This window comes from Sus scrofa, chromosome 6 (genome assembly GCF_054392235.1).
Source record: "Sus scrofa isolate SSC_HxYL_T2T_F1_AM1 chromosome 6, Sscrofa_HxYL_maternal_Yorkshire_Landrace_v2.0, whole genome shotgun sequence".
NCBI classification, from domain to species: domain Eukaryota; kingdom Metazoa; phylum Chordata; class Mammalia; order Artiodactyla; family Suidae; genus Sus; species Sus scrofa.
Window position 1 is genome coordinate 20,635,950 of NC_139388.1, and position 13,399 is coordinate 20,649,348.

General features: G+C 50.2%; 1 long non-coding RNA gene across 1 annotated transcript; it reads right to left on the reverse strand.

The window, feature by feature from the left end:
* Positions 1 to 566: 566 nt before the first annotated feature.
* Positions 567 to 3,064, reverse strand: LOC106507575 (uncharacterized). The gene is made up of 4 exons (XR_014805670.1): positions 2,495 to 3,064; positions 2,122 to 2,295; positions 1,507 to 1,667; positions 567 to 673 (listed from the first exon to the last, which is right to left on the reverse strand). It is a non-coding gene; the product is annotated as an uncharacterized LOC106507575 (long non-coding RNA).
* Positions 3,065 to 13,399: the final 10,335 nt, after the last annotated feature.

Consider the following 13,399-nt stretch of genomic DNA (forward strand, 5'->3'; position numbering starts at 1 on the left):
GTCAGCTGTCCTCCCCGACACCTTTCAGGTGCCGGATTCCTGGCCTGGATGAAGCCATTTCAGGATCCTATTGCAACCCCAGCTTCCCAGGACCAAAAATGGGAAAAGCCCACTATTCCTGTTTTTTCCGATTTTCCCCTTATCAGCAGCCTAGACACCATCAATGGAGCCTCAAGGGACAGACCTCCCTAATTTTCCACTCTGGACATTTATCCAGCTTGGGAGAGGAAAGTCCCCTGAGCTCACTCTGGAAAGTCTACCAGCAACCGGGGAAGTCCCAGCACGGTTATGCTCAGCCCAAATTCAGACAGATGGAGACAGTCCCCCAGTGGAGACCTGGTGCTCAGCCAGCCCAGTGGCCTGAAACGGGGAATCATAGCATCCCTGTGACCTTGGCACACATTCCCACCTCTGCCTGGGAAAAGGGTGGTGAAAAGCGGAGTTTTAGTGAATGTGTCCTTTACATCATTGTGCCACTTAATGTTCATGTCACCACAACAAGGATTATCGTTACCTCCATTTTTCAGAGGAGGGAAAATGAGGTTCAGAGAGGCCAAGAAACTTACCTGAGTCACACAGCTGATAAGTGGAGCCCGATTTTTCTCGCTTCATACTCCTTCCTGAGAACTATTCTGAGCCTAGAACTGTGATAGGTGCTTTATTGACATTGTCTCTTTAAAAAAAAAAAAAGAAAGAAAGAAAAGGAGTGAGGGCTTGCCAGTTAAGGAGGCAGGCTGGACTTGGGGACATTATTTTTAGCCCTTGTTTTCATTATTGGAGGAGACATAAAAGAGTAGGCTTTTCCCAGCAAGCCAGTCTAGGTATGGCCAAGTTTTTGTGCTTCAGGCTCTAGTTTCCTTGGCCAAGAATCAGGGACAAAAGGCATTAGGCGCCGGTGCCAGTGCCAGTCCCAGCCAGAATCCCTGCCAAGGCCTAGTTTGGGCAGCTCGGACCACCGAGGGGGGAGCTCAGGGGTGAAGTGGATGAAGCAGGTGTGGCTCTCTGATGGGATGGGAACTGCTTGGTCCCTCCCTCTGGAGCCAGAGCCAAAGACCCCAGGTCCACCCTTGGTGTGGAGAGATGGGCATCCCAGTTCCCCAATTTTTTTTTTTTCTTTTTAGGGTTGCAGCTGGGCATATGGAGGTTCCCAGGCTAGGGGGTGTAATCAAAGCTACAGTGCCGGCCTACACCACAGCCAGAGCAGCATGGGATCCGAGCCGTGTCTGCAACCTACACCACAACTCATGGCCACACCAGATCCTTAACCCACTGAGCAAGGTCAGGGATTGAACCCGCAACCTCATGGTTTCTAGTCAGATTCATTTCTGCTGTGCCACGACGGGAACTCCAATCCCCCGATTCTGAATGGACCATGTGGACAGTGGTGAGTAGAATGGACCAAGGCCAGGAGCTCACTCCAAGTTCTGTAGGCTGCTTATTAATTCCCCAAGTCTTTGGTCACCCTAGAAAGAAACCCCCAGGAATGAGGGAGACTCTGTAGCTTACCACTCTGATAAGCAGGGGGTGCAGAACCAATGTTATCTTGAGGCAGCAGGGCTGAGGTGAGCGTGTGGGCTCTGGAGCCATGTGAATTCAGATCCTGCTTCTGCTGGTTCTGGGACATGGTTCTTTAGCCTCTCTGTTCCTCAGCTCTTCAGTTTGCCGATCTGTAAAACGGATTTAGGAATCGTATCTGCCTCAAAGGGTTGTAGAGATTGAAGAGTTGATACATGCTGAACATTGAGAGTTCCTGGAAGAGAATAAATGCTTTAAGGGCTAACCCAGGAAAAGAAAGCCAAGTACCATTTCCTGAACCTCGTGAATATTGTGGAGCAAGTTCCCAATGGCCAGACTGACTCTGCAGAAGTAGGGCCATTCCCACCACCACAGCCTCCTGATGTCCTCACCTCTCCAACCTCATCTTCCACCTCCAGCCCCTGCCCCCATCTTTCTGTTCCTCCCATACACTAAGCAAAGCACGAACCCTCCTCAGGGCCTTTGACTTGTTGTTTTCTCAGTGTGGTGCCCTCTTCCCTCAGCTCATGCTGGGCTGTCTCCTTTCACCATTCCTGTGTCTGCAACCGGACTTAAAATGACCCCCCCACCCCACCTCCCACTCACTTTCAATCTGGCCTCCTTCTGACAGATGCAGTGTCACTGTGCTTATTTGCTGATCACTTTTCTCTCCCACTAGGCTCTGTGCTCTGAGAAGGCAGGAGCCTTGGCCATCTTGTTCACCAGGTATTCAGGTAGTGCCACGCCTGTCACTGGCCTAAGTCACTTGATGCATAGGTACTGCAGGAGAACATGAACGGACAAACGGATGGGTGGGTAAATTCTCCGGGCTCCTCAAGTCAGTTTTCTGTCCCTCTCAGGTGGAGGTCAGGAAGCCTCTTCAGCTGAGGCTACTCATGACCGCTGGTCTTCCTCTGAGCCTTCAGCTCTGACTTGCCCGCCTGCCCTCTGCATTAACACATCAGCGTCTTTTGCACACCTGGGGCTCAGGGTCCTCCAGACCCTCTGGCAGGTCCCATCTGCTCTGCCTCTTTTGGCTAAAAGATTTTCGTGTTCTGCTTAGGGCTGCAGCAGTCGAGGGCTTTCTCTCAGGGTGGACTGAGCGCTTTGTGAGGGGTGAATGGGGACGCCGTGTCTGACGTCTGGGAATTGGATATTTTCCTAGTTGCCTCCCTACGACCATAACCCTGTCGAGGCAATAAACTGCGGTACTAATTGGTCAACAGGGCTGCCCTGAGTCCCCCACCCCCACCGTGCCCCCTCCCCGCTCCTGATTTCAGTAGTCCACCAAGCTCCCTGCTGGCTCCAGCACGGAGGCCGTCATCCATCTTCACTGGCGGATCCCCTACGAGTCATTAAGGATGGAAAACATTTCCGCAAGATCCCATTATGGCTTTCCTGTTTGACCTGATACCGCAGCGCTCTTTGGGAGGCCCTTCTGATTCAATCCCATGCCTACTCTGGCCACCAATCCCTCCCTCTCCCTACCCCAGTCGTCTAGTACCAGGTCCCTGATTTTCTTTGGGAAACATCCCGTCCCCCACTCTCTGGCTAGGCAGGTCACTCGAAGCTGACTTTACTCCCCTCCCTAACTGGGGAAATGGGCGTGTGACTCTCAGGTCTGACCAATCAGCCAATGCCATTCACCTAGCTACACAGTGATTGGTTCAGAAATGAGCACGTGACTCCAATTGGTCTAAAGAGAGGGGGGTGGGGGCGAAGAGAAATGAGGTGTTGGGGTCTGGTGGCAGAGCTGGTAGAGGGGAGTGTGGGGCTGGTGGTGGCTGTCTTTGCTTTGCCATCCAGAGGCTGCTTGAGAAGAGCTCGAAAAGAAGAAGAAAGTCAGAACTTTGATGACATTGATATTGTTGAAACACCTGCACCTAGTTAGGCTTGAAACCATCAGCCCCAGTTTTTTTCAGTTTCACGAACCAATGCCCTTTTCCACTTAAGCTAGTTTAATGTGAACTTCTGTCACCTGTAACCCAAAGACTAATAAGACCTAGATCTGTGCTGGCTAAGGTGGTAGACACGAGCTGGCTATTCAGCATGTGAAATGCAGCTACACGGAATTGAGAAGAATCGTCTGTGTAATATACAAACTCGATTTCAAAGAATGTATGAAATTAAAGATGTAAATTGACCCTTAAACATTTGGGGATCCAATTGACCCTTAAACATTTGGGGATCAAATTGTGCAGGTCTATTTTTGCGTGGATTTTTAGATAGTAAATACCATTATTCTACACAGTCTGCAGTTGGTTGGCTCCCCATCCATGGACGCAAAAGCACAGGTAGAGAGCAACCCGGGTGGAGAGGGCAGACTCTAAATTATACACTGATTTTTGATCGTGTGGGTGGATCAGTACCTTTTACCTCCATGTCAAGGGTCAACTCTATTCCACTATCAATTTTTAATATTGAAATGTTGATAATACTTTGACTGTGTTGTATTAATTCATGTATAAAATTCATGTTATGGGTTTGTTTACTTTTTCAATATTGTTACTAGAAAATTTTCATTCTGTATGTGGCTTGTGTGATGTTTCTGTTGGACAGTGGCAGACTCAATGATTCACCTGTAAAGTATCAAGAAGTGCCTGGAGTTCCCTTTGTGGCTCAGTGGTAATGAATCGGACTACTATCCATGAGAACGAAGGTTCGATCCCTGGCCTCACTGAGTGGGTTAAAGATCTGGTGTTGAGGTGAGTTGTGGTATCGTTTAAAGATACCAATGGGAAAGACCCCACCGGATCTGGAGTGGCAGTGGCTGTGGTGTAGGCCGGCAGCTACAGCTCCAATTCGACTCTCAGCTTGGGAAATTCCATGTGCCTTGGGCACGGCCCTAAAAAGACAAAAAAAAAAAAAAAAAAAAAAAAAAAAAAAAGAGCAAGAGAGCCTGCCAGAATCAGGAAGGCACTCCAGGGGATAGAGAGCAGGAGGAGGCTTGCTGGAGAAGGTGGGCACAAGACAATTTGATAGGTCTGCTTTGCAGGGGTTGAGAGGAAGGGGGAGCCATTCCAGGCAGGGGGCACAGCGTGAGCAAAGGCCCAACCAGGGACTGAGAGGCGAGGGGTCTGAGGAGAATCGAGGGGAGTTGAAGGAGCCTCAACAGTTAAAACGGGCTGTCCATTTCTCTAGGGAAGCCAAGGATCTTGGGGAGAGGATACAGTACAAAAGGGATGGAAATTCCATTTGCCCTTCAGCTACCACACAGCATCTTCTGTGTGTGTCATGAGGGCCCAGGGCTGGTGCAGCCATTTCCCAAGTGTCCAGAGTCAGTTGTGGGCCCCTGAAATGCTGGCACACAGCACCGCAGGCTATGTTCGATGCCCAAGCCCATCAAAGGGGGGCTTCCAAGGAGGGAGAGAAAGGCCCTAATCCTGGGGGAGGGACAAGGAGCGAGCATCGGCAGGACTTTCCTGCTCGAAGAGAGCTACTCAGAGTTTTAGCATTTCCTTCGGAAATTCTCTAATCCTCAAATAGCTGTTTCCCTCTGACCTTTTGATAGGTCCCATGCTTTCTGTTTCTCTAGGCCTGTTTCCTATAGTCCCTTTCTCTGGCTCCTGGCATCCAGATCCTAGACATCATACCATCGTCTTTGGATCTCAACAAAGGACATGCCAGCAGGGGACTGGACAAGTGACGGTGGACTCACTGAGTCCCGGTAAGGCATCCCAGAGTAGTACCAAAGCCAGATGCCCTGTCCCCAAGCAGAGACGTCCTGAGGGAGTCAGGTCCCCCAAATTCACTGCTTTTGCAATGTAAAAGGAAAAAAAGCCATGACAGTGACTTCTCATTCTAAAGAAAAAGAGCACACCCAACGTTTCCTTTGTTTTCCAAAGATTTCCATGGATATCATAGAGCAAGTGTCTTGATTTATCAAGCTTCCTATGAAAATGAGACATATTTTTCTCTGATGAAAATGATTCAGGAGTTCCTATTGTGGTGCAGCAGAAATGAATCCGAATCCGACTAGTATCCATGAGGATTCAGGTCGATCCCTGGCCTCACTCCGTGGGTCTGGAATCCAGTATTGCTGTGGTGTAGGTCACAGACACGGCTCAGATCCCACATTTCTGTGACTCTGATTTGGCCCCTAGCCTGGGAACGTCCATATGCCAATCAATCAAATTCAGCATTGCTGAAGGACCTCTGTGCTTTTACAGCCCTCAGAGCTGTCCATGGACCCATCCTTCCCAGGGAGGCTGGCTTCCAGCCTGGGTCAGTCCTTAGCATGGTGTGTGTGATTCTCAGGCCACATGTGCCCCCACTGGACCCTACACTGCATTCACCACTGAGTGCCAGCACCTGGCATCTCGTGGATCTAGGCACTCTGGAAGTATTTGTTAATTGAGCAAATGAATGAGTGACTCTTATATTCTTTTTTTTTTTTTTTTTTTTTTTTTTGGCTGCCCCACGGCATATGGAGTTCCAGGGCCAGGGATCAGATCTGAGCCACAGTCATGTCCTAAGCTGAAACTGTGGCAACACCAGATACTTAACCCAGTGTTGGGCGGGGATAGAACCCACTTCCCAGGGCTCCCAAGACATTGCCGATCTCGTTGTTCCAGGCGGAAACTTGGAATCTTACATTCAAAATCTATTCCCCCCAGATATTTACAGCACCCCAACTAAGGCCTTCAGTCCCTGTGCCCTGATTCCTCAGATTACAGGGTAAGCAGGTCTCTCCTGGTTAACGTCAGGCTACAGAAGAGAGGCCCGTGCCTCCTTCTACGTACTCAGCTGCCAGGTTGAGTGCCCACTCTGCCCAGCCCTGGGGACCCCAAGGGGCTGGGGCCAGAGTGCATTTTCATGAGCTCCATCCCATGTCTGTGGTGCAATAAGGAGCCACATTTATAGAAGAGCCTTGTGTCAGACTGAATGTTCAGGTTACTACCCTCTGGGTGTTACTGAGTCTAAGCTAGTACCGCTTGACAGGTGATCGGCCAATATATTGAGAGACGAGTTGATGGGGAAGGAGTAGCAATTTTATTTGGAAAGCCGGCAGTCGGAGAAGATGGTGGGCTAGTGTCCCAAAAAACCATCTTCCTTGAGTGAGGATTCAGGCTTCCCTTATCCTAAAAAGAGAGACGGGTAAGGTCCTAGTTCCCGCCAGACTCCCGAGGGGCTGTGTTCATTTCTTCCTCCCTGTAGCCATTCATAGGTGGACAAAGATGTTTGAGCTTAATGCTCACTACCTAGGAGGCAGGGTCCCAGAGGTGGGCTGTTAGGTATAATTTAAGCTTATACGCAAGAGCCCTTTAGTGATGAACTTGTAAGAGAATACAGAGCATCATCCCTAGGACATGACATGAGGACTCTTGAGGGAAACTGAGGCCAGGGATTCAAAAACATTCTGGGAGTTCCCGTCGTGGCACAGTGGTTAACGAATACGACTAGGAACCATGAGGTTGCGGGTTCGGTCCCTGCCCTTGCTCAGTGGGTTAACGATCCGGCGTTGCCGTGAGCTGTGGTGTAGGTTGCAGACGCGGCTCGGATCCAGCGTTGCTGTGGCTCTGGCGTAGGCCGGTGGCTACAGCTCCAATTGGACCCCTAGCCTGGGGACCTCCATATGCCACGGGAGCGGCCCAAAGAAATAGCAAAAAGACAAAAAAACAAAAAACAAAAAACAAAAACATTCTGAAAATAGGAGCACCTGGGGAAGAGGAAGGTCATCGGGGCTGGAATGAGGGCTAGGGCTGGGCTTCCACCCAGAGTCGGGCTTTTTATCTTCCAGCCACTGTCCCCTTCAAGATATCTGTGCGCATAAACCTCAGGAGTGGGGCTGGTGAAGTGCATGGTTCTTCAGCAAAACTCCATGAGGTACCAGGGCTTCGGGGATGAAAGGGAGCCTTAGAATCTTGGTCAGGAGAAGGAGGAGAGATTGAGGTAGGGGCCCAGCTATGGCTGGGGACAAGTGGCATCTGCTGACACCATAGCTGGGCAAGAAGACAGCCGCTGGGATTTGAATGGGCGGAGAGGGCAGAACCTCTGTGGGCAGCTTGGCTGAGAGGGAGACGTGGCCTCTCTGACAGAGGCTCTGCGGGGAGTGAGGTGGGGACGGGCCGTGTGCCAGTGTCTGTGTCTATGGGTATGTGTGGGTGGGTGTGTAGAGGTAGGTGTCTCTGGGGGTGAGAACATGGTGTGTGTGTGAAGTGTATTTATACACATTGCACATGTGCAATTAAGAGTGTGTGTGTGTATGTTGGTTTTATGTCTACAGGGGTGAGGGCACCGCTTCAGGCCAGGAATCAAACCTGCAACCTCATGGTTTCTAGTGGGATTCGTCTCCGCTGTGCCCCAATGGGAACTTCCCATGGATGGGTCAGTCATTTGTATATGTTGTTGTTTTGTTTTGTTTTTGTCCTTTTGCCTTTTCTAGGGCCGCTCCCATGGCATATGGAGGTTCCCAGGCTAGGGGTCTAATCGGAGCTGTAGCCCCCAGCCTACACCAGAGCCACAGCAACTCAGGATCCGAGCTGTGTCTGCAACCTACACCATAGCTCACAGCAGATCCTTAACCCACTGAGCAAGGCCAGGGATCGAACCCGAAATCTCATGGTTCCTAGTCGGATTCGTTAACCACTGAACCATGATGGGAACTCCGAGGGTTTTTTTTTTTTTATCATTAGAGTTCGTATCTCCCTCACATAAAAAGAATCCAGGGGTAGCTGGCCTAGAGGTGGGATGGTGGATCTAAATTCTTCTCTTGCTGTTCCAACATTGTTTGAACACTGTTTGAGTGCCAGCCATGGCGTCTACATCCCAGACGGCGGCACAGAGGAAGGAAGAGGAGGGGGGAACAAAAGGGAGAGCCCCAGCAGTCTACCCTCCTGCTCTGGAACCTTCTCATCCAATGCCTTCTGCTATCATTTTATCAGCCAGTCACATAGCCACACCTAGTTGCTGCTTATTTCCTACTCCAAATAAAAGGGAGGTGGGCCAGGATGGCCTGACTTCTTTCCTTGCCTGGCCTCTGCACAGCATGTGATGGCTTTGCCATCCACCTCTGCTTCCAGGCTGTTCCCACTGCTCCAAAGCCCAAGCCTCAGCACCCAGCCTCCACCTGGGTGCCTCAGGCGGGAGTGTACCAGGCGGTGATTCCCATCCTCTGTTCGGGAGTGTGTTTTGTGTGGGTGTCTGGGACAACAGATGGGGCAGAGAAGCACTGTAAATCCAGGACAGAGCTGCTCAGAGCTTACACCATGGTGGAGTGCAGAAACGTGTAGACTTGAGGGCGGGAAAGGCAAGTTCAAATTCCAACGTCACCACTTTTCTGTGTGGGCGCAACAATCTTTTTCCCTTTCCAAGCCTCAGTTTCCTCATCTCTAGAATGGGTACCATTACCCTCTCTGCCTCCCAAGACTGATAACCTACAGACCACTCCGGGAGGTGCCAGGAAGCCCGGTTGCTAACTCAGTTCCCTCTGGAGAGGCGAAATGAGAAAGGAGTTCCCATTCTCTGCGCTCTGGGAATTTCTTACCACGAGTGTGTATTCTCTTTATTGTGGAGATGCTAGTGTAGCTGAAACATGGCCTCTGTTCACTGGTACCAGTTAAGTCTCAGACAGAGTTTTGGGTGAAGCAGAAAGAACAGCTTCATTGCAGAGAGAAGGTCAAGGTGCCACAACCCCAAAGACCACCAGAAACTGTCACCAGACTGACCGACTCCAGCCCTGATGACTTTGAAATAATCTATGAAAGGAGAAGAATGCAGACACCCTACTCCTCAGCAGCCCTGTTTGTGTGTGTGTGTGTGTGTGTGTGTGTGTGTGTGTGTGTGTGTGTGTGTTTAGGGCCACACCGGGGACATATGGAAGTTCCCAGGCTAGGGGTCAAATCAGAGCTACAGCCATAGCAACACTGGATCCGAGCTGCATCTGCAACCTACACCATAGGTCATGGCAACACCAGACCCTTAACCCACTGAGCAGGGCCAGGGATTGAACCCTTATCCTCATGGATACTAGTCAGGTTTGTTACTGCTGAGCCACAACGGACCTCCTCAACAGCCCTGTTTTTTCGAGCTAAACCCATAAAACCCCACGCTGTCTCCTCTCAAGGGAGGACACAGTTTGAAGGTGTTAGCCTGCTGTGGCCTCCTTTGTCTGGCTAAGCAATGAAGTCTGGGAACTTCCGTATGCCCCGAGTGTGGCCCTAAAAACAACAACCACGACAAACACACGCACAAAAGGATGCGTGTTGATAAGGATTAGGGTGTCTTCATTCTTCTCCCTCCAGAGACTATTTCAGAGTCATCAAGGCTGGAGTCAGGTGGTCTGGTGACAGTTTCTGGCCATCTTCGGGGTTATGGCAGCTTGACCTTCTCTCTGCAATGAAGCTGGCTCACAAAAGGAAGCGGGGGGGGGGGGCAAGGGGAGTTCCTGTCATGGCTCAGTGGTTAATGCATCCAACTAGGAACCATGAGATTTTGGGTTCGATCCCTGGCCTCCCTCAGTGGGCTAAGGATCCGGCGTTGCCGTGAGCTGTGGTGTAGGTCGCAGATGCAGCTCAGATCTGGCCTTGCTGTGGCTGTGGTGTAGACTGGCAGCTACAGCTCTGATGAGACCCCTAGCCTGGGAACCTCCATATGCCGTGGGTGCGGCCCTAGAAAAGGCAAAAAAAAAAAAAAAGGGGTGTGTTAGCAAGTGTTTCAAAGGAAAAGGAAACACCAGATGCAATATAACTGTAATTACAAAGTAACCATTCGTTAAAGAAAGCAGTTCAGCAAGGAAGAGATCATTCGTGAAAAGCCCCTTAGAGCAAATCAGCGGGCCAAGGCAGGGCGCACCATAACTGGAGACTGTGGCAACTCGTTTTCCCCTGTATCAGTATTGCTTAATTATTAACCCTTGAGTCATCCTTTTGAGACTGGCGGTGGTCTGGGAGGCTAAAGGAAAAGCCTGTTACTTCAAAGCACAAGGACACGGGCTTGTATTCGGTTTCATTGGGAAAAGGCATCTGTGCTCTGGGAAGTTCTACCACCTTCTTAGCTGGGGAGATGCTTGTGGTTCCGCTGACCGATGACCATGGTGGACACAGCCAGGTGTGAGGTTATTTGCCAAGGTCAGATCCTCAGACGGGGCAGGCTCTGGGTAGTGTTCCCCTCCGCAGGAGCCAGCTGGGGCTGTCACTGCCTACCTTGGAGAAGTCCTGTAGGAATGATGCTTCCAGGAAGCCTCTCAGCTTGCATTCCTAGCTGAGAAGCATTGAGCCCAGCCTGGTGCCCAGGACAAAAATCACCTGCAGAAACAGCGCCTACCAGACTGAAGGGTTAAATGAAATGAAAACTTGCCTTTCACAATGTTTTCCTTCTTTCTAATTTTATTTTTTTAAGTCCTGCCTTCTCCCTAATGAGTCACAAAAGCTATCATCAGAGGTTATCTCTGGCGAGGGAAAGGTAAGGATTTCACTTTTCTTTTTGTATCTTTCAAAGTACAAAAAGGGAGCTTGACTTTTTAGATGTTTTCCTCCTCTTTGGCCCCCACCTCCTCCCCCTTCCCTGCTGGCATCAGGAACTCTGGCCAGAGAGCCTGCCCATCGGGGATTTTTCTCTTTGAACCTCCGCGTGTGAAAAGGAAATCAAAACTGCCGTCACTTATTTTTAAAAATGCTAAAATGCTGGCTTCCAAAACGTAAACATTCCATTACGTATTAAAAAAAGTTTTTGCAGGTGTGACATTTATGTAATTTGATTTTCAGGAGGTACAGAAGAATAAACAGTGAAACAGTTACCTCCCATCCCTGCTCCCCGCTTCCTTCCCCAGGGGTAACCCCTGTCGCTGGTTCCTCACACATCCCTCGAGGACGTCTGTGCGGGTAGGAGAAGATTCGTACAGCTCTCCCCACCTCCCATGCATGGTTTTCTGTACACTCTGCTCCTTTCCTCCCCCTGCAACTCCACCCCCAATCTAACCATATATTTTGGTGGTTGTTTGCAAGCATACGTGACTGCCTGTAGAATCTGGTCATCTTACAGAAGGGGAAACTGAGGTCCAGAGAGGTCTGGAACCCGGTCTTTTTTTTTTTTTTTTTTTCCTTTTTGTCTTTTTAGCGCTGCCCTGGCAGGATATGGAGGTTCCCAGGCTCAGGGTCCAATCAAAGCTGTAGCCACCAGCCTACGCCACAGCCACAGCAATGTGGGATCCCAGCCACGTCTGTGACCTACATCACAGCTCTTGGCAACACCGGATCCTCAACCCACTGAGCGAGGCCAGGGATCGAACCTGAAATCTCATGGTTCCTAGTTGGATTTGTTTCTGCTGCGCCTCAACAGGAATGCCCTAAAACCCAGTCTTGCCTCATAGTCCAGGGCTCATTCTTCAAGTCTGAGGCTGAAGTTGACAAGGATAAACTGTCTCCATCAGTTATACTATTTTAAACAACTTCTTGGCCGAATGAAATAAAGCTTAAACAAAGATTTGTTTGCTTGTTTGTTTAAGGAGCCCTTGGTTTATACAACTACAGATGTGATAAATTCATTTGAGTAATGAAAATAAAAATTAAAAAAAAAAAGGAGCCCTTGGTTCTCAGGAAGAGGAGAGGAAATCAGAGCTTCCCTATTACACACTAGAAAATAATACCCGCCTTTCCAGGGGTCATCTGCAAGCCCGTCCCTGCCCCCTGCCAACCATCGCTGCCTCCCAGCCCTCAAGGGGGCCAGATCTGTTGAGCCTCTTCCAGCTCTGCCAGCTCTGCCACAGCAGCTGTGTGGCACTGGGTGAATCACCTTCCCCCTCTGGGCCCATCTCCCCTGAGGAGCTCCACTCCATGCCTCGCCAGCTAGAATTTGATGCCGCTACCGCTCTGGGTTCCCACCACATAGGGTTTACAACCATCCTTCCCCTGTCCCCGCCACTTCCTCCTTCTCCCCTTAAATAATCTGTAATTAATTGAGCACTTAGGATATTCCCGGTCTGTGCCAAACAGAGCATTTGGAAATTACATGCGTTGAAGTTGCACAACAACATGGAGAGGTAGGGAGAAACTGACTACATTTTGGAGATGAGGAAACCGAGGCTTAGAGAGGTCGAGGAATCACCTTGTGTGACACAGCTAGTTAGCACTGGAAACAGAAATCACACCAGGCCAGCTCTGTTAACCGCAGAGTCCCTGATGTGACCCACCTACTCTCCCTTGGGTGTTGATATTGAAGGGCAAGCTTAGACAGCTTTACCACCACCCCCCAGACAAAGAGGCTGGGCCCAGAGAGGGAAAGCACATTGCCCAAAGACACCCAGCTCCTGGCAGCAGAACAGAGTGGAACATTTCCTTAGGTCTTTTGGATATTTAGTGTGTGCAGGATACTGGGGGCAGGAAGGTGATGGCACACCTGCTCTTTGTTCCCCACTTGCTCACAATCTTCTCATATACACTGGTCTAAGCCGGCTGTGGAGCTGTAGGTCTGTGCGCCGTGTGTGTATTTTCTTCACAGCGATGACCCCTGAGGAAAGGTGCTTGTCCCATTTTACAGATGGGGGAACTGAGGCTTGGAGAGGTGAAGACATAGCAACCTGGAGCTGGCGCTGTGGCCTGACCCTTGCCTGTCTTCCCAACCCTCCTGCACTGCTCTGCCTCCCTGGCTGGGGAATGCACAGCCCTGTGAGTGAAATGGGTGTGTGCGGTGGATAAAAATAACAGTTATTATTTTACAGGGACTGGATACCCCTCCTTCTGGGGCCTAGGCTGGAGGAGTGGAGATTTGGATGGAGGGGGTGTCAGGAAATCTCCTGGCCCTTTATCACTCAAGAGAGAGCAAACTCCACTCCCATACAGGAAGGTGACTCAGACTTTCCTCTGAGACAGTGCAAGTCCAGCTTGAGATCCTAGAACCTTCTACTGACCCAACCAGCAGTCTCTCTCCCGGTCTCTCTTCCTTAGAA